At 28.7% G+C, this 27942-nt stretch overlaps 1 protein-coding gene across 2 annotated transcripts in view; it reads left to right on the forward strand.

The window, feature by feature from the left end:
* LOC129960322 (voltage-dependent calcium channel subunit alpha-2/delta-3-like) overlaps window positions 1–27942 on the forward strand; it is a 401899-nt gene that overhangs the window by 10415 nt on the left and 363542 nt on the right. The gene's annotated exons all lie outside the window — the stretch shown is intronic.

The following is a 27942-nucleotide window of genomic DNA, read 5'->3' on the forward strand; positions in this document are numbered from 1 at the left end:
GATTTATCTTTTTGTAGATGTAGAATATTCAAGGAATACAAGTAAAATGTATTCAGTATATTTAGAATAAGTTCTTTTGAGATGGAAGAAGTATTCCATATTAAATAAAATAAATTTAATGTGATTTTTAAAATATTTTTATTACTATACAAAAAAGTTTCCTTCATATTTTAATTGAAAGTATAAAATATCATGAGTTTTTCCATTCGAAGTCCTACAATATTTTTTGTTGTAGATAAAGACAAGATTGGACAAAGAAAGAAAGAAAATTGGCAAAAATGATTTTTAAAAACATACTTCCAGTAAAGCTCTAAAATGTAAAATGCTATTTAAAAAGCCCCTTTTTTTTTATCTCATCGAAAATACTCAAATATACAAAATTTTCAAATTGAAGCACATCAGGAAACGTGGAGAAAAATCAGTTATAAGATTCTCTCTTTACAAAAATAAAACAAGCCATATTTAATAAAAGCGTATCATAAAAAAAAAATCCTTTTTCTTAAGATTATATTTTTTTTAATGAAAAATGTTTAATTTTTATCCGAGTTTCTACAAGCCTTTATTTGTGAAAAAAACCAGACGAAGAAATTTTTAATCGAAGAGAAGAGCTAAGCAACGGAGAAAATACAGGTTTTTTTTAAATACTTGTTGATATATTGTAGTTTGTGCAAAATGTTGACATCTAATATTAATATAGGCATAAACTCAAGCTCATTTCCCTAGGCAGTAATCAATTTCTACATAAACATCAACTTACGGACATATTTTAAAAACACCGTGCATTTTTCAAGTTTTATTTTTGAAGTTTTAAAAGGCATCGTCAAACTCAAATTTAACGGTATTTATGATTTTTTTTATAACGAAAATGCAATGACAAAATTATATTTCAAATCGGTTATTTAATACTTAAACACTGCAAGAAAACTATTTCCTAGCATAAAATGACTAGTATTTTCAAGTTTTATGCAGTTTTTATACTGAATCATTGAAAAAGATACAATTGTTATACATTTTTTTATACGTTTACATAAATATTTAAATTATTTTGGTTTAACTGTTAGTGCTTGAGAAATATTTAATGCTTTATTAACTAGTATAAAATTTGATTAGTTATATTGTTATTGTGGCTTGCTGGCAGAGTCTTGGGTTCGACATCAGACTGCATGGGAATTCTGCGGTTTATAGGGTTCTTGTTAAGCCATCGATGTTCGAATATCCTCTCTATGGTGTAGAGCGGAAATTTGCAAGGAGAAAGAGACTCGGCGGCGCTTGCTTATTCCTGGTCATTTGAACAAAATTCAAGATGAGGTTTACTCAAAATATTCCTCCCGACAGCGATTTGGATGCAAGGGGATATAGATACTGCAAGAGTCTGTCTTAGGTAGCGCCATGGTAGCGTAAACGTACAAAATTTGTAACGTAACGTATACTTTTTAAAGTCGAATATCATGAGAGAATGGGGGAAAAAAACCCCGTCATTTTCCGTTGTAAAGCTACTGATAATGGCTGGGGCAAAAAGGTCATATTATGCCACAGGCGCTACTTATCTTGACTACGCTGTTTTGTGCAGCTTCAAATCGGGAATCTAATATAATAAAACTAATCGAAATCAAAAGACATTTTGCGAGGTAATTTAAATAAATTAATAACTTTTATTTCCATTTAATAAATAAAAAAATGCAAGAACTCAAACAATTAATATTGATAAAACATTTGATTCATTGTATTATTTTCATTTGTTACATTTTAATCACTTAGGCTTGCTGTCAGTGTATCATTCACTTGGTGAGAAAGTACTTGAAGTATTACTAATTTCACTGAATTTTTCAACTTCTTCTCGCCATTTTTCTTTTAATAAGAGGACTAGATCTCGTTAGCAGTCAAAGCATTAACGTTCACGGAGACTTAATTTTTTTGCCGGCTTCTTGTCTTTGAAGTTTAAATTCATTATTTAAATTGGTTAACTTTTTTCTAGCCTTTTTTTCTCTTTTGAAATAATGAGCACCTTTCTGTTATTAAGAATTTTATTTCCGCGCTCATAGCCATAATAAGTTTTTATATGAAAAGTGTTCTCGAGAAAAAGATTTTTTTCCCTTCAAGAATTGCAAAAAAAGTGCTTCCTTCTCTGAACTGTGTTTCATGGTTCGCAAATCAAAACTGAAAACAATCCTATCCAATTAAGATGCTTTTTTTTAAAAAAAATGCAAAACAATTTTTAAACTTTCATAAGTAGGAGTCAAAATTTCTTTCAAGTTTTTAAAACATGAACAGATGAAGACTGTTAAGTCATTTTGAATGCAACTTAATTTAAATTACCTTTTGATATTATTTCATGGTTTAAAAAATTGATAACAATTATCAAAATTATACAATTATAAAAACTAGTTTAAAACGCATTCAAATTTAACCAATTAATTGTCTTATCTAACTCAACTTAGTGTCGATAAAGCTCTTGATGTTTATGTATTTCAATTCATCATTGCATTGTTTTCAATGTTTAGATGGTTTTATTTCAGTTGAAGTTTAAAATTATAGTAATTATATCATATATATGAACATGTTCTTTACCATTACTCATGCCTTCAATCTCCCCCTTCTATTTAATGAAATGCCCCCTTCTCTATTAATTATGATATAAAGGGGATCATCTGATCATAGACGTGGAACACAGGCACGATTCAAATGGAGTTAGTGAACCAACATATTAAGTAGTTAATTGGTTCGAAATATCTGAAGATGCATGCACCATTGTTAATACATACATATTGTGTCTTAATGTAGCAATCTGGCTTCTATTATTATGACATAATATTAACATATATAAAATGCATTTTTCCTGGGAAAGGAAAACAAGTTTGAAGTTATAAATAGTGATAAATTTTATTCTTTTATATTGGCAGTTATATTTTTAACCATGATTAAGATTTCCTTTTCGAAACTATGACCGTACAGAGGCACAGTTAGAAATAAAAGTCAGGAACCATGGTATATTCATACGAGTTAATGGTTATAGTATTCATTGCAATTAAATTTTGTCTTTTTTTAGAACCACCTCATGCCTTTACGTTTTTGCTTGAATCTCATCATTTTTTATTGTAAAAATAGAATAGTTTTTTAGAACATCAATAGAAAGCGTGATTCTAAAACCACTTTAAAAAATTTGCATTTGTTTTTTTCATATTTTTTATAAATATTATTGGATCTTGTAATCTTTTTTTCTACCAAATGACACCTCTCGTATGGATCCAAAATGTGATTGAAATGAATTGATTGACCTAAATTAAGCTTGAAAATATTGGCATTGGAATTTTATGGCAATTGGCAATTTTAGAATTCTTAAAACATCAAGCCCGCGAGTAAAAACTCGATGCAATTTTTTACAAGCACGAAAGAAGTCAAGTAAATTAAAAGCATAAAAATAATGAGCAAGAAATAACATTTAAGTAGTATGGAGGTTTTAATTTATTATTTTTAATTAAAATAACTAATATGTAAAGCTTTATTTTAATATTATCCTTAAAACTTTGCTATTAAACCAGTATAAATATCTTTTTTAATTAACGTAGTTTTATTGTGATCAGTAAATGCGGTTTTCATTTAAATAATTTGAAAGGAATATTTATGAATATTATAAGTAGTTATATTAAATATTCTAAGGAAAACGGTCACATTTAGAATTAACTGCAGTGTCAATTAAAACAGGGAAATATTAAATTATGCAGTATCGTTCATTTTCAGACTTAAAGCATTCTCCTTAAGATCGAAATTAACTGTCGAGGCAGACAAATATATAAATAATTTATTTATAATTTGATATCTTATATGGCTAAAATTTGCCAGTCATTGTGTTACGAAATGACGCGGACGGTGCTTTAAAAGGATGAGTAGAAGCACGCATGTAGGCTATAATTTGCCTCTAGTCTTTTAATGTTACTACGCGATTCTGATAACACAGTCGGTAATTACAGGTAATTGGATAACATTATGAAGATTATGGCATCACTGAGGTTAACGTTACCCAGTGTGGTAACTCGTGGTGTCGATTATCCATTCCAAAGCTTTCTCTTACAATCTGTTCTTATTTTATGCTTGTCTATCTTAAATTTCCTGGGGGACTGAATAATAAAAATGTTATTTCTAGTACAAAATACGAACCTTTATTGGATTATTGCAAATATAAAAATAATTAATAAAATTGATCGAACTGAAACATTAAGTAGAAGTTATGCAAGAATAAAAAAATCAAGGCAATTTTGTAGACGGTTTTATGAATTTGATCCAGAATTATTATTTTGGAGGTAATAGTTAATAGATTAGATAAGTAGCTGGAATATATAGTATTCAGCGGAGACTTCTGTTCTGGAAAAGAAAAAAAAAACATTTTGGCTACAGAAGAGTGTAAGAAAATATTTAATGGAGATAAAAAAAAAATTAATGGTTGATTTTTGTATATGTTAAAAGTAAATTTTGCAATAAAGATTACCTTTTGCTTTTAGTTTTCTTTTACTAATATTTTAACTCTAATGGTTGAGATATAATTTCTGAAAATCTTATATTAATTTTCCACTTCTAAGAATTTAAGTTAAGGAAACCCTTTTCGCGCATTTGCCAATAAGCGGTCCAAAATCTATTTCAGGCAATTTTTAAAATACAAAATAAATGTTAACAATACAATTAGATTTAAAAGATATTAGCTAACCATATTTCTGATAATCTTTTTAATTTGATGTAAAAATAAGAAATATTAAGCAAGAATGGAAAGAAAATAACAGAAATCTGGTACTCTTGTTGTTTATCATCGCTGGGTTGTGTTAATTGAAAGATCTGCGGATTCCCAAAAGCTAATTAAATTGCACAAAATTGTTTCTAAAATGTTTACGGAATTCCTTTTAAAAATGCTTTAAATGCATTTTTAAAAGGAATTCCAAAAACAAACGAATGCAGGAAATTATGACACTCACTCAAATGAAAGAAACTGTTCCCCACCTACTCATATAGCCTATTCATTTTTAAGGAATATTTTATGTTGAGTTTTGTACAATAACAAAAATGAAAATAAAGTTTGCATTTTGTGTATTGATTAATTGGTAATAATTTAATAGGTCCTTTGATCAATTGGTTTACCGCAGTTTCGTGCATAGACGATAAAGCAAATATCGGGTATCTTAACTACTTACTTTTTCGAGTAAACACATTCAGATGCCTACAGGAACCTATAGACACGCAGAGATTTGATACAAAATTTGATACAAATGGGCATTTCGATAAAACCATATACATAACTTCATCCATTTAGCTCACTCCATATTCACAGATCGACAGACAGACATAGTTTTGGAAATGGTTTTTCGGGTTCATAGAAGTCTAAAACATAGATTCAACAAAATCTCATCATCGAAATTTTTCACGATTGTAATATTTAGCATGTTTCATACTAGAAAGTAAAAGCATATATGCACAAAGTATCTTCTTAAAATAATCCCTAATTTATACATATTAGTCTTTAAATGAAAAGATGAATGCATTAAATATACAATTAGGCTGCCAAGAATATCAGAATTCTAAATCATAAGAAATTAAGCCTTTTTAAAGCCTGAAATCACATTATCCTATTATTGAAATGACAGCCCTAATCAAATGCGCGGTATAGGTATAGATATGCATTTTAAATGAGAAATCTTTATTTCCAAAGTCTTCTCAAATTTTCTACCTGTATCAGTCGGAAGAACAGCCAATGTTCCCGATTCCATCTTTTCCAGAAAGGTTCGTACATGTTTAATGACTAATTTACTTAATGAAGATGATATATTGGATTAAAAATTGACGATGTGTGAAAAGTTTCACGCCTTATGCTTTCAAAGTCAACTCCATGTGCTTCTGCTTTGTAGAAGCTGCTGCCTACAAGCAAGCCTACATCTTGCTAATGAACGCATATTTCATCTGGCGGGGAAGAGATGAATTGATTATGCGGATTATACGACAATAATCAGTGTTTCTTTATTTTTCTTAAGATGAAATATCGCGAAATTATTTTTGTTTAATTTCGTCTTGCAATAATTACAATTCATGTATGCAATATAAATGGGACTAATAAAAGCATTCACATCATAAATTGTGAAATCTTTCTTATTTATATCTTTAATATATTATTTATATCTGTAATATATATTATTTATATCTGTAATATATATTATTTATATCTTCATTGGTATAAATTACAATATCTGTAATTTGAATTGGCTTTCAGTTTCGGTTTTATTGCTTGAAATGTATCTATATCATATAACCTATCAATAAGGGTATTAAAAAACCCACTAATCAATTAATATTTTTGAGAATTTTGTAAGTTTAATATGTCTTCGAAGCAATATTTTGTATCAATATGCTTTCAGAATTAGAATTGTTAAGGAAGGAATGAAATTTTTTAGAAAGAACTATTCAAAGAATTTAACTAATGGTCATCCATTTACTTTTTGGAACTAGGTGGGTTAAAAACTGTCCCAACTATTGTTCAGCCTTTTATGCTTGGTGGGATATATTTTAACCCACCTCGAAAAGATGAAATTACTCGTTGTTTAATATTTTAAAATTTTCATTTAGTTTCCAATGCTATGCACCAAAGGTAAATGTGCAAATAAATGAAAAAATTTTATACAAATCGGAACTCGTCAATAAATTGTGTGTGCTACTGTGCATAATATTGGCACCTTGTGCGATGCAGTAAATTGTTGTTGTTCATAACGGAATGTGTTGTTTTATTATGAATGAATAAACAGTTTTATAATAAAAATGTTTGTTTTATACTAATTTTGAATCTATGAAACGGCGGGTTTATATTTGTCCCACTCTGTTTTGAAATAATAATTATGTGCAACTAAGAATTTTATTTTCTTTAAAATCATGTGCCTCGGAGTTAAAACAATCTTTAAATGAATAAATACTTGATGGTTAAATATTTTTGAACTAAATTGATGAAATGCGCATAATTATTTTCATAAATTCAAGCTAAGCAAAGTATATTAAATCCATAAATGATGTCAATTAATATTCTTAGTCTTTAAAAATCTTATTTGAATAGTTTAAAAAGCTTGCTTCATTAATTTTCTTACGTGTTTACTTATGAAATTTATGATGATAAATATCTTATGTCTACAAAAATCTATCGATAAAGTACTTTTATCTTTGGAGAAAATGCATTCTCGGTTCTGTGCTGGGTAATGATGCATATTTAATTACTATGAAAAGATAATAAATTAGATTTTGAACACTCTATATATTGCATTTTTAATGTATGAAATTATTTTTAATTTCTTAAATTTCATACATTGAACAGATGAATTATGGAGAATCAAAGGTTTTTAGTTGAAGGCTCAAGTGCTCAGTGGAAAACATTTTACTTAAAAAAATGAAGAAAAAAAACCCAAAGAAATCACAGGGTCAGAATAATGGGGTGTATTCAGGTGGCACCACAAATAAACATGAAAATATAATCAAATATCCAATTTCACTTTTTCACATGCCATGCTGCGATGGTAAGCTGTTTTTCTCCTGCAGGACGTGCAATGGATTCTCAAATTAAATTGGCGAAGTCCACTTGACTTGTATCACATGATAATGAATTGATGTTATAACAGAATATGAACATGACTTAGAGTAACTAAAAACACACTCCAACACGAAATATAGGAGCTGAGATTTTATTAAATTTTGGTATCACAAAATTTTTTCTCTTGCAGTTAAATTCTGATTTAGAATGGAAATTAGTACTTAGTGAAGCAAGAAATATACTCTTTAATTTATTTCGAAATATTTGTATTCATAAATATGTTCATGAATCATTTCTTGAATAATTTTAATATAATATTGCATTTATCGAAATAAATTTTGATAAAAAGATATGTTGAATTGAATTTCGAATAATCATAGAAAATCACAGAATCATAGACAATTTACCATTTCTCAGCAATTTTTTTTTTAGATTAACATTTTCAAAGATAAGCGTAGAAGTAAATTTCTCACATAATATTTTTTAAGCGGTCGTGTTAAACAGAGAACATTTAACCAACAATGATTCAAGTTGCCTAATAATAAGCTGTAAATTGAATATAAAATTTAAAAAATAATTTGAAAATGTTTTGAAGTTTTATTACTTATGTTAATTTCCCACAAAATGCGTTTTCAAAAATCTTATTTTTTCAGGGAGATAAATCAGGTTTTGATTATTTGTTAAATTGGATACAACTGATATTTTTTCAAATTTTTCCAACGTAAAGAATTATTTTGAAATTGAGAATTGGGAAGTACAGAATAATACTAAGATTATAGACTTGAGTGTATATTTAAATTTTATGTAAGAATATTTAAAATTTTAACTCTTTTGATATAAAGTGTTGAAAACCAAATTTTAATTTACTATCAAGGCATAAATTCTATGTATTTTAGTTCCTTTATTCTTAGAAAAAATTAATAAATTTGAAATGGCAGTTAAAAATTTTTATACGAAAAAGTTTAATTGCTACAAATTCTTACTTGAGTAAATAATTAATAACTTGCATTAAATTTGAAATGCATATCAGTTTTAGAAAGGTTTGAGTTAGTATACATAAAGGAGTGTAGTTTATTTTTAGTTTAGTTGTATCAAATTCCCGTTTTGAAGCAATAAAAGCAATATTTTCAAAAGGATCTCTTGTTTTTTTTTAATCGAGGTCAGATGTCGAATCTCATACTTGAGCTGAAATCTTCTTTATGAAACTTCCACATCATTCTTAAGGGAGATTTTTGATTCTGGATTTCATATTTAGCGTACACTAGGTCCAATGGAATGAAAGTGTATGGAATCATGTTTCGAACTGGAGACATCGGGGTCCGAAGCGGAGCTTTTGTTACCCAGCCTATAAATGAGTATGAAGAATTCAAGAAAAATTATTAAAGATAATTAAATTAGAAGAATTAAATTCAAGATAAATAATTATTCGAGCTTAATTTTTAATTAAAATTATCAATTAGTTTATTGATTTATATGCAAACTTTTTTAAAAATCAAAATTATAACCTTTTTATTAATCATTGATTAAATTATTTAAAATTAATTGATGAAGGCGTGAAATGAAAGTGATAAGAACTTATGTGCTAACTCTTGCATAGTGTGGAGTTTTTAAATTAAATTTAGTACAGTGATCTTACAAAACGGCTTTTCCTGATATAAATTAAAATTTCCGCTGACAACATTCACGCCTATGATTGGGAACATCTAATTAGATGATCCCTTATTCGCTATATCTTAACTGTTGTAGAGAAAAGGGTCATTTAATTATAAAGTAGGTATGAATCATAGGTGATTCACATGTTAAAAAACAAACTAGAGCTTTAAAAGAAAGTGATAATATTTTCAGAACCATTTCGTTTGCATACAAAATTAAATAAAATAGCATTTTCTATGAAGAAATAAATATATTTCATCTTAATATATACCCCATCTTTTTAAGTGTCTATTGCCAATAAACATTTCATGGAGGTTAAAAGTTTAAAAGATATGATTAAATAGTAAAAAATGTATTGCCACTTTCAACTGGTCCTTGTATACCGAAACAAGCAATTTTCGAGTAAACGAAACAGGTTTGATGGTTTTATTTTACCGGAAAAATTTAAGGAATCATATCTCCCATTTAGAGAAGAATAATTTTAAAAAATGACCACATTAACAGAAGAATATTTGCATCATGATAGAATCTTCCTCACCCCCTTCACTTTTGGCTTTTGATGTTTATACTTTACAACATCACGTAAATACCCTAAATTAAAAATGCAAAACGAGTTTCATCCTCAAATGACTTTCGCTCCAAAGTTTCACTGGAAATCGAGATATCGCTACGCTTTTAAAAATGCTATTGCGATACTTTAGATTTTTCTTGGCGTTTTTAAATTCAAATGCGGCATCTCCATCTGTAACACCACACTTGTTTTATTTCTTTGCCCATCATGAGTAAGACTGCATTTAAAACTTCGTGAGCATTTTCCGAGTAAAAATAATAACTACAGCAAGAAAGAAAAGAAAAAAGTCCATTGCGAAAGAGCGCCTTTAGCATTCGAAGTTCTCGAAGAAGGCTCTTGTCCATGATCGAAGATCTGTGAAATGAGGGTCCATATGCCATTTTGAATACTGTCAGCATTTTTGAATATTTAAAAGCGAAGTGGAAACACAGTTAAGATACAAATTTATTCTGAAGGATGCACGCATGAGAAAAGGGAAGTGCAAGAAGCATTAGTGCTTGCGCTGTTTTTTTCCGAAGTGTGCTAAAACCCGAAATGCGGGGAAAGCTTTAATAGGATGCGTGGAAGACCGTTGTAGAACTCCAGCACGCGAGTTTTGTAGAAAATTTCCCAAAGGTACTCACGTAGTCCCAAGGAAGATCGATCAAAACGTATCTTCTGGAAGCCTTTAATTACATTTTCTTCCTATACTGAATGATAGAAATTGATTTCTTGTTATCACGAACGAAGTTTTGAATGGCAATTTCAACAGGTGAATTTTAATTGCGACATCAAGAATGGAAGGCTGGAATCGGAAGATAAGATTTTAACCCTTCACCTACGGAATTTGAAAATGGAACTCCTTCCCAAATTATGATCTTATTTTAAGTCATTTAATGATTGTTTACACAAAGCTGAGATACAAATATTTCATTCAATATAAATGATCGCTATCTTGCAGTTGTGGAAATGTTTCAACTACAAAACTTAATTTAATTGATTGTCCACTTCTGAATGCTTTGCAACGTAAAACTTGTACCATTTAATCGATTTGCCGGTACGTGCATCGAATTAGGAAAGTTTTAATCTTTTAAACGAAAATTGCAATTCATAAATTATATGAATCAGTACAAATATTACTTGGAATCCATAAACGTTTCAAATATTCTATGGACCCTCAGCTAAATCAAAATATGAAAACGTTCCCAAAATATGTTTCTTCTAATTAGCTGAGAAAATAAAACCATGTTTAGCTTCACTGATTTTGATGCTTTATTTTTAATCGGATAGAAACCATAAATTAACTAATTGCATTTTGAGAAAAAAGTATTATACTATTATATTTATCTTTCAACTATTTATGATATTTCAGTTAGTAATAATATCTTATTCTTTGAAATAAATTACATTTTGAATGAAATTGCTGGTTTTTTCTCAACTTTAAGACTAGCCACATTTCATTCTAAAAAAAGGATTTTGAACTATAATTATGTTCGCATCTATAAAACGAATGGAAATAGTTTTGAAAGTAGATGAATTGTTATTTATATGCAACACTTTAATATTAAAAGTTCGTCACACTATATCAAGAAAGTAGTAGAAAACAGATCAACTTCAAACATGCGCAAATAGCGGGATATGGGATTGGGGAGTTAAGTTGCCATTTTATCTCGCGAGAGAAAAATTTCTCGCACTTTAATCTTTGTAAAGGCACCTTATTTGAAGGAATTTCATTTTGGATAAACTGATTCGGGGATTGAAAAATGGAATGTTTCCATTCAATCAGTTACCTATCGAAATTGTTTTTATCCATCTTTTCGTACTACATTTATCTTTATAGCTTTTATTTTCCAATATACAAACTATGCAAAGAGACAATACTGTACTCGTCAAAAAAAAAAAAAAAAAAATTCAAACTCCAGATTTTGACAAATCTTCATTTTTGACATTTCTCCAACGTACTAAAAACATTTTTAGAATTGTCTGTTTGCCTGCCCATGTACTATATATATATATGAACACTATAATTCAAAAAAAAATTTCCAGCTAGACTGATGAAATTTGGTGTATGATCTTTAGCCAAAATTTATATATTTCTATCAAATTTTGATCATAATCCATTCGGAGGAAGTCTATCACTCTTTGAATGTGACACGATAACTGCATCGCAGCGAATAATCATAAAAAACAATCACCAAAGATTGCACTCTGATAGACTATTTCGTAGCTATTGTTCAAGAATGGTATGCTATTAATAATAATCAATTATATTTATTAGATAGTGTACAAGAAATGTTTTGGGAGACAATTCCCACTGGTCTGTTCGTGTTTAGTTGCCACTGCATAATGTGTCTTCTACGCCATCAAAATCCAAACATCAGAAGTCAACGAAACTTCTAATTCCATGTCTGTGGGAAATTTGGGGATATCATTTGATATCTTAGTAATCGCAACATAATTAATTCAATAAACGCTATATTTAATTTCTAAAATAGGATATAAAGTCTTTCAAACGAGTAGGCACGTGATAAAACAAACTTTACATTTATAAAATACACAAAGAATGTTTTCTGCCTTGCTGATTATATAACTCAAAATCTATTGGAACAAGAAGTGATTTATATGGGTATAAGCTACATCTTAAAATAGGATTGAGTGGTAAGAATGAATTGTGAGAGATGTCTCTCCAGAAAATGAATTCTATTTTACATGCATGTGTTCTGCTGAACAAATAATAATAAAGCAAGCAAAAGAAACAACTTTACAAGTCAATAATCCTTAACCCTTTGCAGTCCATTGGTTTTATCAGAGTATTGGTAGCCAGGTACCAGTAAATTGATAAAACGAAATAATTTGAATAAATGAAAAAAATAAAATACAACATCAATTTTATGGAAACTAAATTAGGAATTTTATGTCTATTGGTACTGGAAAGTGGACCTCAAAAAAATTGATAATGATGCTAAGGTATGTATATATCTCGTATTCTAAGTCTTTGAATCTTGTAGCAGCTAGTGCTATTATTAAATTTTGCAAGTATATTGCATCTTTACGCTATAAATGTAGGAAAATGTGTCCAACCTTTAAATATCAAAGAATAATTGAAATATAATTGATTATTCATAGAATTATTAATTATTAAAGTATGGGGAAGATGTAAATACGTTATGTGTGATAATTTTTCTCACATTTCGGCAAAATTTAAGTAAGTGCAACTTTTCAAACGTGATTAACCAGCATACTTTCTTTTCCATCTATTCTTCCCTACATTTCCTTGGCTTAAAATAAGCTGTTAATTGAGAATTTTAGCAATTATTAAAACTCTTACCATAATCCATTTTGGCCTAAACCTTAATCTGGATTTACTGAAGAACTAAAAGAAAAGCTTAGCATTTAATTCTTTAACTTGGAGAGAAATTGATGTAATAAGATTATTTAATTTTTGAGAAACTGCATGGTGCAGCTATTGGGCAAGATTAAGTGCTAGTAAGAGCTTCACCAGGACTTCACTTAGCAGAATTTAGACATTAAGTAGATTAAAATCCTGCCTTGAGCAACAACATTGTTTTTAGAGCAGAAAGGCGATTTTGAAAATAAGGGAGAAGACAAGAATGACACACGAACACGTACCTCTTCTGACTTCATGCAACTTTTACTTGAGGAGGTTTGTTTCCTTATATCAGAATTAACGTGAAATAAGTTAACATATATACACAGTGGATCTTCGGTTAACATAATGTTAGCCAAGCCTTTAATACTATGTTTTTGATACTTACGGATTCACGGTTCAAGAATGTAAATGCACGAATGAAATGAAATCGGGATTTGAATATCACTGATGCGAGCTATTTTTGAATACTCTAAATCTACAATGTCATGAATTATTTTTCAAACATATTTACTTAATTTGACTTGCTTAATGTTTTTAAAGAAGAGATTTTACAATCGGTTTCTTACTCACGTTTTTATGTATTAAAGGTTTAGAGTGTTATATGCTTGTTTATTCTCAGTGGCGATATTGTTTTAATATTTTCTAAATTTAACTGTCAGTTCATCTCCAATTTACTAATTTTTATTGCGTTTAAGGGCACCAACTTGTAGCTTGAGAACCAGAGGTCAAAGTAGTAAAAGGGAAAAGATTAAAATAAAAAAACACTGATTAAAGTATTTTTATGAATTATTTTTTCTTAGTAAAAGTTTTATCAATAAAGATTCAAAGATCTTCCAACATTAATATAAAAACAAAAAGATGAAAGGATCCGGTTGGAACCAGTATTTGTTTTTCAGAATATTCTTATCTCCAAATAAAAAAGAAAGACAAAAACATATGAAATCTATTTCTAAGAGCTTATATTTCATTTTTTCCCTGGAAAAGTTGAGCTCCTGTGGACTTTTATTGATTCTCTTTTATTTTTCTTTGAAAGGGTAAGAAAGGGGCACGGAGAATAAATACACTTAAATACAAAATCAAATCAAATCAAATCAGATCTAGAGAGATAAGCCAACAAAGACCTTTTAAATCCATCAATCATTCATTTTCAATCAGAAACAAATGTTTTGTCGAGGGTAATACGTACCAACATTTTCAATCGCGTGTGTCGAAAGAAAAGAGTACACAGGTGGTTGTTACAAAACAGGTATGTATTTGCGAGGATGGATGAGATGGCGAAGACAGCAAAATAAAAGGGCATGTAGGACACGAATGACATGTTTGACTGTTGAATTTCCCTTTGTCGATCGTTTTCATAACTAGGGTATCCACGTGTCTCACCTTAAAGCATGCCTCTTTCCTCACCATTGTAGTATTCAATATTCTTTAGTTTGATAAGTTATCTTTAAAATTTCGATTTAATAAGAAAACCTACAGCTTTTGATTAGTTTGTCATTATTATTACTAATTCAAGATTAATAGATTATTTTTTATAGATCTTAATAGATTTTAATTTTATCACAAATAATTGATTAATTGTGCATTACAGTAAGGGACGTAATAAAAAATGCCTTTGAAAACAGTTCTTGAAAGCCATTTTTTGTCGTTCTCGTAAACGAAGCATATAAAGTATTGTGGTCATCAAAAAAATAATCGATCTTGTGATTTTAATGAATCTGAATGCTTTATACAAGCAAATTTGAAAAATAAAATTAGAATTTTAGTTGTGGATAAAAAAAACTCAGGGAGCAAACAAGACAAATAAAATTTGATATGATTCTTTACAACAAAATCGCAGATCTGTAGAAATTTTTTAACGAAATTCATTAAAGAGATATTTGTCCATTCACGCGCATGTGAACGAAATTAGTGAAGAATGCAATTAGCAATATAAATGAAATTTAATACATTGTAATTTTACCAAAGTTGTATACTTGCCTCCTTTGTACCTCAATTTTGTATTGTTAAATGGCTGACTGTATATTGATTCGCCTGTGATAACTCAGAAAATGATAAGTTAAAAAAATGAAATTTAAAATATGCTTTTGAGTCCGAAATTGTTGATTTATACGAAATTTTAGACACATTTGTCAAAAGAACGAAGTTTAAATTCATATTCGATTCTCCTAAACTAAGATACATTACTCTGTATTTGTATCTGATTCAGAGGCAGTATACTCCCATTGGTTATCAATAGATTAAAAACTATTTTAATATATTTTCGAAATTATAACGTTATAAAAAAACAATTTCTAAGAACACTAAATTAGAAATCATATAACATTAGCGAAATCATATCTCGGGTTACTTACCATATCCAAGTGAAATCATATTTAACATTAAAGTATAATATAGTATAATAGCATAATATTTATAATGGGATGTGCACGCATTATACTGTATAGTTATGTCCTATGATTTGATTCAAAAAATTTCAAAGGTAATAGCTTTTAAACTCATTTAGGCCTATCGACAATTTCTCATTGTCAGGTGAAATTTGTTTATTTTTTAAAAGGAATTTAGTGCTTGAAATCAATTCTTTAAATGGCGGACACAATTTAAACAGCAGTCTTTTGTGTCATTTTGAAATGTTTTTGATAAACTTTAATTTTTTGGTGTTGCAGTTGTTTTCATTAAGCGAAAACTTTCTTTATTACAAACATGGAATAAGCAAAGTTAAAGAAAAACATTCAAGAAATGAGCATTGCATAAGAAAAAATTAATTATTAAATTATTATTATTAAAATTATTATTATCTGTTAAATATACGAACTGAATTTTCTTTTTTCTTGTCAAGCAAATACTTTAGAAGATCTTTCTTAAGGATTGCATTGTATTGCATTGCAAAATTCACTTTAGAATAATACATTTAAAAATACGCCAATCACAATATTTATGTATATCAGCAAATCGAATCATCATAACTAAAATTTAAAAAATTTTTAAAAGCTTCATGTCTGATAAATGCGCTATTCACAGAGCTGACAAAGAGAAATAATTAACACGATTTAAGTTCTTTCTACAGAATCTATATATACATTCTAGAGCGGGAAGAGGAACGGAAATAATAAGTATGGGGTTTCTATTCATTGTTGAAAGGCGAACCATTACAACATGGACAGAATTTAGTAATAGATAATTGCTTTTGAATAAGATATGAATTAGATCCCATTCTCAACAGGATTTATTGGCATTGTTACCCCTGTGGCATCTGAACTGGAGATGGATTTGTCTCTGGATTGGTAGAGCTAATACAACGTCCACATTTGTGGTATTCATTGCTCATTAAGGATAGGAAATTGGGCCCATTATCTTTGGAGAAGGTTGTGCGCTATTATGATTGCGTTATAATTTCACCTAAATAAACGAGACGCTAAATCTTGTTGCAGAATCCATGCTTCCCAGACCGTGATTTCTCGAAGAGGTTGAGTCGTCATCAATTTATCTAAAATTTCCAATTATTACTTGATTGGTGGGTTGTCGACTTGGAAGAGAGTAATTGGAAACGTTAGATTGTCACCTTCTTCGATTTTGTTGTCAAAAAGATCGCAATTAATTGCGCAGGAGGTATTTGATTTTTAAATGTAATGATTTGCTTAATTTTCTTATTTTTATATAATATACAATGAGTTTTTAGCACTGAAGAATTTGTTGTTCTGTGCTGTGTTTTGATTATCATGGTCCTTTCTGTAAAATTTGCTTTTAATTGATTTCTCGAGTAAATTATTAGTTTATTTGACTACTGGATCCGGTAACTTTTAACGGACATAAATAAATTTTGATTTTAAAACGTCTCTATATTGCATATTAAAAAGGAAAAATTAAAAAAAAAATTCTAAATTTAATTTTGAAATATATTGTTTATCAAAGTCTCTACGTGATGGTTCCACTAGTAAGGGATCAAAATTAAATTAATGATTAGCTGATAGTTAAATTCTAAAAATTTTAATACAGGCTGTTTCATGGAGAAGAAACCGGATAACAAGATTTCAAAACTCTAGCACCTTAATAAGAATGAAAAATTAAGCACAGAATTCCCTTTCTAAAAACATGAAACAGACATGTTATATAAAAAGTATATGAAAAACAGAGGATGTCAGTAATATAGTTTTTTTAATACAGAGGAAATATTATAGTGTTATTTCATATTATTTATACACGTATATAAATGTTGAAATAACAATCAGTTTATCATTTAGAAATTCCTGTGCAAAGCTTTTGTCAAAAGATATTTTACAATATCGCAGGATAATTTTATAGTTAGAATACTATGCTCTATATTCACAATCGGGAGTGCTATCAACTTATTTAATTGAAATATTGTTTTAAAAAGTAATATCTTAATTTTTGGGTAATTTAAATACATATTGGAATTTTCTAAGAGATAATGAAAGGTATAAGACTTTTATATAAATTTTTGTTCCAAATTTTTTCAAATTTGTCTTTGTTGGCCAAATATTGACCAAAATGATTATTAAAATTATTACAAGATTGTGCAATGCATTACCTATGTCTTGAATAGTTTAAGATGACCAATGAAAAATTTTACGGATTCATAAATAGATACGAGATTCTATGTCATTAACAGCCAACGTTTCTACCGATGAATATACCGAGTCTTATATTGAGAGCAAATGCAAGATGCAATTTCATATAATTTTTCCTTTTTAATTGTGCTCGAAAAAGATACAAACTTTATAAAATAATTTAGAGTGCAATTTCTCGGAACCCTTTTTTTATATGGCTTTATTGAAAACTTTAATTTCTGGAATAATTACATGGGTATTCTAAAATCATGGGAGATATTTTAGTGAATGTCAGACATCATCAGTCATATGAAATTTTTAATTTTTGGATCATAGAAACAGATAGCTATTACTACAGAGAGTTCCGAAAGAGTATTTTCAAATTTTAAGAGTTCAAGTAATAATCCCATGTAGCATTAATAAGTAGCAATCATCGTGGCTTGATATTTGTCAATGGTTTATCTTGTGTATTAGAAATGGAGATGCATCAAACCCATTTCGCAGATGAGTTATAATAATACTAGATGATAAACCCGATACTGCCCGAGATTAAAACCCTTTCATGTTAATTTTTTTAACAAAACTACTTTCCTATAATATTCTTTTATTGTTTACAACCCTAACTTATTGCAATACGAATATAACAAAATCCTTTTTATTGTCTGAAATGTTTTTTAATACAGATTAAAATATCAATTGAAGTAGACGATTTTAAAAATCGCCGAAAGCTGATTTTTCTCCATAAGTTTGAAATATTTGTAATATTTGTTTTACAAATTTTGTTCGTATAGGCTGAAATACAAGAAAGGTTTAAAGATCATTTTGAGAAACAGTTATTTAAGTAATTAATTTTTCATTAATAATAAACTTGAGAATAAACTAAATCAGTAGTTTTCCTCATATAATTATTAATCCTCTCTGCTTCTTTCTTAGAATTTTTCTTATGTGTTTTTGCAATAGCTCTTCTTATGCATTCTAGTTCGTCAACAAAAAAAAATCCTTTACTCAAGCACGATTTGCTCTCCAAACTTACATTTTTAGAAGTGCACTTATGTTGGCTATCATTAAATCACTGTTATAAAACAAATATGTATTATCATAAAAGAAATTAAAAAAAATAGCGACAGAGAAGTTTAAAGTTGCTTAGTAAAAGAGTACATACACATTTCTTTATTTTAAGACCATCTGCGTTGAAATCTTTAAAGAATTAATGACAACTGGAAGAAAAAGGGCACAAAAATGAAATTGGTATCGTTAAAAAGGTACAATTTTTAATTTTATGATGACGTAATGTTTTGATTAATTTTTGACGTAATTTTTTTCATTAAATTTGTGGGATAAAAAAATATGGGTGAATTTCCCGTAGCCTGAAGCGAAACATCAATAGGTGCATATGTGGCATTTGCTCGCAAAGGCTTTACTTTTCTTGCCACCGTTTGAAAAACTGATTTATTCCTGTTTTTAGGCATTTCTAACTGATACTTTGATGAAAATGAAAACTACATGAAAAGATATGTATTAAAATAAAACTTATTAAAAAGGAGTTGATAAAATAATTCAAAATTAACAAATTTAAATTCTTTTAAATGTTTTAAAATTAATAAAAATTGAAAGAAATTGTGTAAAAATGGAATTGATATCACTGAAATAGTAAAATTCTGAATTTTAAAAAGTTGTTGAAATATTTCTTGTTCTTTTAGGATTATTTGTTTACAAGTTACCACAGAAAAATTTCTAATTAATTTAAATTTAATTAACTTCTGCACTTCGAAATATAAACAGAATTCTTTTTCGTGTTTTGAAGAATAAGTGTGTAAAGTTTGGTTGAAATCGGCGCATTCATTTAGGAAATGTGGAACATATATAAATACATACATACCCACAATGATTTTCATTTATATTAAGATTGCACATTAATATCATGTCTATTAACAATAGACACTAATACTTAAGAATTTTTATGTTTAGAAATGTTTAAAAATGTTCAAAAATGTTTAAAAACAATTTTAAGTAAAATTTATCATTATCATTTCCTTAAATCATAATTTATTACAATACTGAGAATTACAAAAGTAATGACTTCTGAATCAATGAAATTAACGATACACACAAAAAAAATTAGGAGTACTTTCACTTGATTTTTTTTTGTTTTCAATAGTTTAGATTTTTTCATTTATTTTTTAGATCATTCTTGATTTTTTTTTGTTTTCAATAGTTTAGATTTTTTCATTTATTTTTTAGATCATTCTTGATTTTTGATTTCAATGTTTTCAATAGTTGAGATTTTTCCCCTCTGATTCTTTAGATCACTCTTTATTTCATTAACATTCGAAAATATAAGCATCTGAATCTGCATATTTGACATTTCCAAATATATTTCGTCTCAGATCGTTAGGAAAGTTAACTTTATTGAGTGCTGATGTGCATGAAACGTGCTGATGTGCACGAAGCCAAAAATAAGATTGCCACAAGAGAGCTCTTATTTGAATAGTTCCTTTTTTAAAAAACCCAATTCCAAGGAGACCGTAAACTTGAAAAAGCAAGTAAAATAAATTATTTTTCAGTAAGTATTCCTTCAATTTTCAATTACCCGCATCTTCTTTTCCTTTTTATAGCTTTTTATATCAAACATCAAAAGCTGCGTTATGGGACGAAAAAAAATTTGCATTTGACTGTACCAAGAGGAAAGTCGTCCCATTCGATTTATTTGATTTCGATTATATAAATGTGATTTCGGATATTTCTCAGAGTAGAATATCGGGCCTTTATACGTGTGAATTAGTTTAAAGGAAGAAAATCTCATTACTGGAAGGAATTTATTCGAAGCATTCTTTCGCTTTTGCAAGATATTTTTAGAGCGCCGGCTTGTATTTCATTCTGGAGTGAAGTAGATTTATTAAAAGTATTAAATTAACTTTTAATTCAAATATTTTTTTATAACTTTGAGCTTTATTTCTTTTTGAATGAACTTCATTTTTGCTAAGTCACGCGAATAATCCAAGATTCTTTAGTGAAGTCCTAAGTAGGTTAAATATTTTATAACGAGAAAGTGCCTTCATATCTATGATTTCAAGCTTTTAGAAATGAAGCATATTATTTCTGTCGGTCCTAAAGCTGAAATTAATTTCGGTTCTCGATTCTATAATATTTAGACTATTTAGTAAAAAACTTATTTGAATTTTTTGTTGCTGAATATTTGCTTTTTCCATAAATAATTATTGTTGAATTCTCATCAGGTTTTATTAAAATTGAACACAAGTACAAGTTTTGAAAAAAAGGGAAGAGTTAAATAATACGAAAATTCAGTATAAACAATTTAAGAAATTTTAATTGAAAAGGTATTCTTGACTAGATTTGACTCGAATAACTAAATCTGAAATTCGAATATAAATTCAAAATCTTCTCGTGTATCGATTAGTGATAAGAAATAAGAAATTTAAAACGATAGTAGAGGAAATCGGTCTATTAATGTAGAACGTAAATACATTCATAAGTTAAAAAATCAATTTTGAGCAGATTCGGCTCAAATGAGTCAAAAATGAAATCTCAAAATGAATTCATAATTTTTTTGAGTGTAGATTACGATTAAGAAACGGAGTCATTTAAAGAAATTCTGGAAGAAATATGAAAATTAGAATAAAAATTATTAATTTTACTGAAACAGGCAATAGATGATCAAAAATATATAAATAGCAATAATTAATTGACTAATTGGAAAGTCTAAATTTTCTAAGATACATCTAGATAAAATATTCAAAGGATAATACATAATACTAGATGCACAATCTGAGACGAAGTATTTCTCGCATTTTAAAATGCGTTTGGAAGTTATAGGGATTATTTTAAGTCAAATTTGATCCAAATTTGTCAAACATTAGAAATTAATATTATCACTAGTTTCATTATTCAAGTTACACTCCGATTAATATACTATAAGCAGCGTAAATGATGAACTGACTTATTAGAAAGCAAAACCTTTCTGAATACAGCAGACAAAGTAAAATCTATGACACGATATATCTCGTATTTTAAATACATTTGAGAAATATAAAAAATTATTTTTCGTCATTAAAACATCTTTTTCTGATCTGTTCTGCATTAGAAATGAATGCTATTACTAAAGTCTTAACGTCGTATAATCAAGTAGCGAGAGAGGGAGCTTAATTTCATTATAATAGTCATTTCTCATTTCGCTAATAGGTTCCATAGCCGTTTCCATAAATGTGAAACATTACGCTAAAATTTACGATTTTTTTTATCTTTGACTGCAAGCATTTTGCTGTTTTCCATTAACAAAAGTGCTACTTGGTTTTGCGCTACTTTTTTAGAATGAAGAAATATCTTTTTTGTTATTCTAATACTTGGAAGCAAATGGAATGTACTTAACAGCTGAAATAAAAGAAAAAAAATTCTATATAAAAATGAAATAGCCTAATGTTGCGAATCATCTTCCGTAATAGGTTTTGTAAATTGTTTCCTTCTAGGAATCTTGTCGATGAAAAGTATTTTTTTTTTTTCAATTCTTGGGTAAAACAAAATTCAATTTTTCTGATATTTATTATTAGTTCAATGTTTAGTGTTTTGAAGCTTCGAAACGTGTATGGCAAGTGTTTGAATGCTGGAAAAAATTAAGATCTAATTCATTATCCAATTTTCAAAACGTTAAAGTGATTTCTGCAAAATGTTCCTGAATGGTGGGATTCACCAGCTTAATGATATTTTCCTTTCAAAAACTCTACTGCATTATAAATTAGTTTCATTTGATGTTTTTTATAGAGATACAGTGTTATTCAATATTTAAAAATTAAATGGCAGGAGTTTTAAGATCTTTTGCAATTTATGTTTGCAAGTTGTATTTGTTTTAATGTTATGTATTGCAATTTATGTTTTGAAAACTGAATTACTAAAATTTTATGTGAAGGACAAAATTTTTATATCATAAATGACACCAAAATTATTTTATCTTTATTAATAAAATTAGGTGATGCATTTCTATCTTAGACTGCAATTTCAATTGTACCGAATTATATTTTGCAATTCAACAGTAGTTTCGTATATTTAGATCACGCATTTTTATAATTATGCGATATTATTGAATGCGTTAAATTATCTATTCAATTTTGATAAGCACACCAATGCTGATCTTTCTCTATCCTTGCTTAGATTTGTTATGAACTTATTTGATGAACCCTCCATCGGCGGTTATCGTGATTTAGCAGATTTGGAGATTGTCTATTTTCTGTATCGTATACTGCCAATTTCACGGGCTTGTGTTTTTAGCTTAAGGTAGTAATAAGTGCGATCATATTATTTTGCTATAACTTTACACAAATAGCAGTTCACTTCTTTGCAAAAGTTTTTAAGCACATTTTCAGGCCTTACATATAAATAGGAGTTCGCTTCCTAGAAAAAATGCTTATCGCATTTATACGAATTGCATGAAAATAAAGGAAAGGTAAAAAACAGAATCGCTGTTCAGATTTAAAACCCCCATGAATTCAATTTTCAGGTTTTTCATCTTGCTAAAATCATTAAAAATAAAGAAATTTTTTGTAATGCCTTTCATTGGAGTTGCAAAGATTATTTCATTTTTTTCTCCTTTTCTTCATCTTCAAAGTACATTTTCATCAACTTAATGCATCAACTCATTTGTCGCCATTAACGTCATTTGACGAAATATTTGTCTTGATTTAAGGAGCACTGAGGTCAAAAGAAGTTGAAGAGATTTTTATTTTAACTTCTAAAAAGAAAAATGAACGGTAAGATGTTAAGAGTATTCCCATCGAAATCTGTTGAATTCTTTTTGAAAATATGATAAATTTCATCAGTTTTGAATATTTTAAGTCGAATAATGTTGCCGCTTTAATGTAGCAGTTATACATTTCTTCTAATTCCAAAGAGAAAAGTTTTACTTCAATATGCCTGTTATTACTTTCTGTAAATTTTCGTGATTCAGTTTCAGATGAAGGATTTATCTTACAACTGTATATTCGCTTTTAAAATAAATCATTTCTACCTGTAGTATCCCTTCTAGCTATTATTGAATTTTTTCGGATGCTTCTTTCTCTAGCTATTGAATTTCTCGAACGAATCTCGCTTTTCTGAAAATTAGATTTTCTCTTTCTAATAAGTGAATTTCCAATGTTTCGTTTTTTTCTTTTCTTCTCTGGAAAAGCTATTAAATGTCGATACAACACATTCTTGAAATTTCTTCACCTCTTGCATTGGATGCAGCTAATCAATCACAATTGATCGCCAAGAACTGGAGAGAAAAGACGCCAAAGGGAAAGCTATGATACCTCATCCATAATCGGCGCCTTCTTTTTCAACGTACGCGAAAAGATGTTACAATGTTATTTTGGATCCTTTATCTCGCCTGTTTGACAGCTAAAATATGATATCTATCCAGATGATATATTTTAGAAAAAACATATCTATTTCTTGATATATCCAGAATTTTTGCAGGATATAAGATGAAACAAGATGCATCGCAAGAGCAAATTTTGGGTTATTACTTTAAAAAAAATGCAGATTTCTCAAAGAACGACTCCTTTTTTCCATGAGTATGTAAATCTTTTTGAGGCCTTGAGATTTAACGGATGCGTCGAACGTTTCATCAAATTCCCCTTCCACCGTATTAACCCGTTTTAGGGTACGAAGTCGAGGATAAATATTCTACGCGTGCTGGAATTGTTTACATTTCATTCCTGCTACCCTTGACGGATGTCAAGCAAAATTTGAATCCCTATTTGTTCAAGGTATGGTCGAAGTTATTCGTTTTTACCACAAGCGAATCTATTCCTTTGAAACTTTAATATAATTTGAATAATATATTTTAATAGCGTTCCTAAAATATTAAAATTTTTTATTTAAAGTTTATTTGTACGAATTAATAACGGAAGTGTTTGGCAGCTAAAGATATATATTTAGATGATATATTTTGGAAGAAAAGCATGTATGCAAATATTTTGTAGAAAATGTGAATAAAGGATGAAACGAGAAGGACCGAAAAAGCAAATTCTAGGCAATTATTTTTAAATAAAAATAATCTGCAGGTTTAAGAAAGACAGAAGTTTCTGTATTTAAGAAAATGTCAACTTTTAAGGTCTTAAGTTTTAAAGGATGCTTCAAATGTTTCATCTAATTGCCTTTCATCGTATTAATGCATTTTAGGATAAGAAGTCGAAGTTAATTAAAAGGGCTTGTTGTAGAATTTTTTTACATTTCATTTTAAATTACACATGCCAGATATGTCCAGTAAAAATATAATTCATATTTGTTTAAAATGCTATCGAATAGTTTTTACTTATACTACAAACATTTATTTTTTTTAAAACTGCAGTAGATTATAATTAATAAAGTCTGCTAGGAATTGATAAATTGTATGTAACGTTTTTATTTAAAATTTAAAAGGGAATAATCCTAATTCTTTAAAGAAATTTAAAAAAAAGTAGATGCCTTCAAAAACATCAACATTGTTATAAAAATATCGGTATATGGACCATAAATATTATTATGTATGCGAATATGATAATAACATATATAATGATAATGTATATAATATAATAATAACAGATATAATGATAATGCATGATACCAAGCAATGTGAATGAATATTTAATAATTTCTGTTACAAGACTGAATTGAAGTTATTGGATAAAGAAATTTTCATTTAAAGATTGAAAAATATTTTTTGTAACTTCCGTACATTGCTTTTGTTAAGGAATCTAAGGAAGGAAAAAATTTATTTTGAATACATTGCAAGTGTTTAAAATATGGTGCGGCAAAAATATTTTAGAGTACATAGAGCTAATTGAGTTCACCTACAATTTAAAATTTTAGTATTTCAGATTTACAAAACTTCATTAAATATTCATTCAATGACTACTATTTAAAAGAAAGAAAAACTGCAATTGCATATGATTAAGCTGTCAATTATATCCTTTTATTTTATGAAGTTCCAACTTCCCAGTGGCAATTTTAAATATTTGAATTTTTGAAGATGTTCTAAATTTGGCATTTGTAAGTAATTTAATAAATGTTTTTCTAATTGAAATATCACAAAAATTAATACTTGATAATGGGGAATAAAGGGTATTTTCTGAAAAATGCTTTTTTATGCAGGTAATTTCAGTTAAAACTTTTAGAAAGTCTTAATTTTCAACTAATTTCTCACAATCTTCTGTGCACAAGAGAATTTACTTCCTTTCAGATAATGCGAGATAAATCAAATATATATATAATATGCGTTCTGATCTACCTGATTTATCATATCTAATCAATTTCGTGAATCAAAACTCATGATAAACAGAAAATGTGGTGAAATGTCTATTGATCAAAGAAATCACGGAGCATCTTAGTTAAAACTGATGGAAATCTGATTAGGCTCCAATGTATGGAGATAGATTATCTTTCTGAAGAAATTCCAAGAGAAACTGGTCCACATTTTGGCTTAGCTTAGAGAGTAATCAGGGAGATCTCCATAAACTGCTGTTACTGAAAACAGCAATTCCTTGCAAAATCGCACATTAATAGCGCTAATTTAAAATAGCGCTAGTAAAAAGAACAGTCACGGAACATCATCCGAAATGCCTTTTCTTTGATTCATTCTCCATAGTCAGGCCATGCCTAAACGTACTAGGTCATTGATAAAAATTTTTAAAATGTTTGTGATTTTCTCGATTTTATGCCTCTAAAGACTGCAGGTCTTAAGTGAAAAGTTTTTAAAAAGTAATTGCAGTTACTTATATATTTTCTGAACTGACTTTATAATATCTAAATGGATGAGGAATAACAAATATAATAAATCATATCAAGAAATATGAATTAAATGTCAAATCTTTCGGAATTCAAATCAATGTATATTATCTATGCTTTGAAATTTTAACTTAAAATTTCGAACTGCATCTGTTGCTATATTTACAATGCCTGAAATATCCAACCATATCCTAACAAGTACATAACTAGAAAGGTAACTATTCGAAAGAAATTTATTTTGTTAGATGTCATCGAATTTTAATAAAATGTTCGTTAAGAGATCTTTTCAAAATGGCTCTCGAGTAAAGGTATTTGAAGTTATTGTGACTCGAAATGAAGGGGAGGTAAAATCCGCATTCAATGGGATTTCTACGCTGTTTCATCTGAATAGTTCGTCAAATAAGGGGGATTGTTCGTACGTGTTCGGACTGTGATGATAAATCGTTGAGTTCTCACATCGCGTGCTAAACATCGAATCAGTTTGGCGTGAATTCAGTCCATTTCATTACGCTTTTCTATTGGCGACTAATGAGGCGCACTTTATGGAGTGTATTTGCAACCATGGATGCTGCTTTGTGTCAGCGAGATGACCGCATTTGACAAACTACGCCTCATCCTTTCGGCACCTACTAGGAACCGGTGGAACCTCTGTACGTCCAAATATTCTTGAAGATGATAGATTTGCTAAGGCACATGTTGCTCCTGATGCAATTCGAGTTCCATTTATCCTCGATGTCAATTGAATCGCGCTTCAATGAGTTCGCCCGTTTCAAGATGGATTGATATCATTGAGCGGAAAATCTGTTTTGGTAATGAAATTGTTGTTGGTGCGAGATGTGGCGCCGTGACTTTTTTTCTTTTGCATTATTATGTCTTGGTGAAATGTGTAACCTTGAAAGGTATTTGGATAAACTATTTTATACCATCGACGTCTTTTATCTTCCTACTCCACTTGACTATAAATGTAAGATTAAGTATTGAAATGTAAATATCTTAAAGAATTCAGTCTTGGTGAAATTAAAAAAATCTTTTAATTAAGGACGTCATGTTCTTTTTAAAGTTTTTATATCGGAGGGGCTGAGAATTGGTTCGATTAAAATCTTCAGATGATTCCGATAACGCCAGCAAAGAGACGCAGATCACTGATAAGCAAGAGATAAGCATAGAAAATTTGATATCCATGTTGTAATCTTTATACCTTGTATAAGGAGAATTCCGGAATATAGCCGCCTCTTGGTCCTTTTATGGTGCTTCGAAAAACGAAATATTCATGTGACTCATAAGTAGAAATGCTTTTATTTTTGAAATCGTCACTCATAGAATAAGAATAAAAGCTCATCTAGCGATTTAAAGTTTTATAATCTTACTAGGTCTCGCACTTTAAGGTACTAAACAAAAGTATTTTAGCGTAACTATATGATACAACCAAATACTTTGGTAGCCGTTCAAAGACTATTTGATACTCATTCTTCTGACACCT

The sequence above is a fragment of the Argiope bruennichi genome, chromosome X2 (assembly GCF_947563725.1).
Source record: "Argiope bruennichi chromosome X2, qqArgBrue1.1, whole genome shotgun sequence".
NCBI lineage: Eukaryota > Metazoa > Arthropoda > Arachnida > Araneae > Araneidae > Argiope > Argiope bruennichi.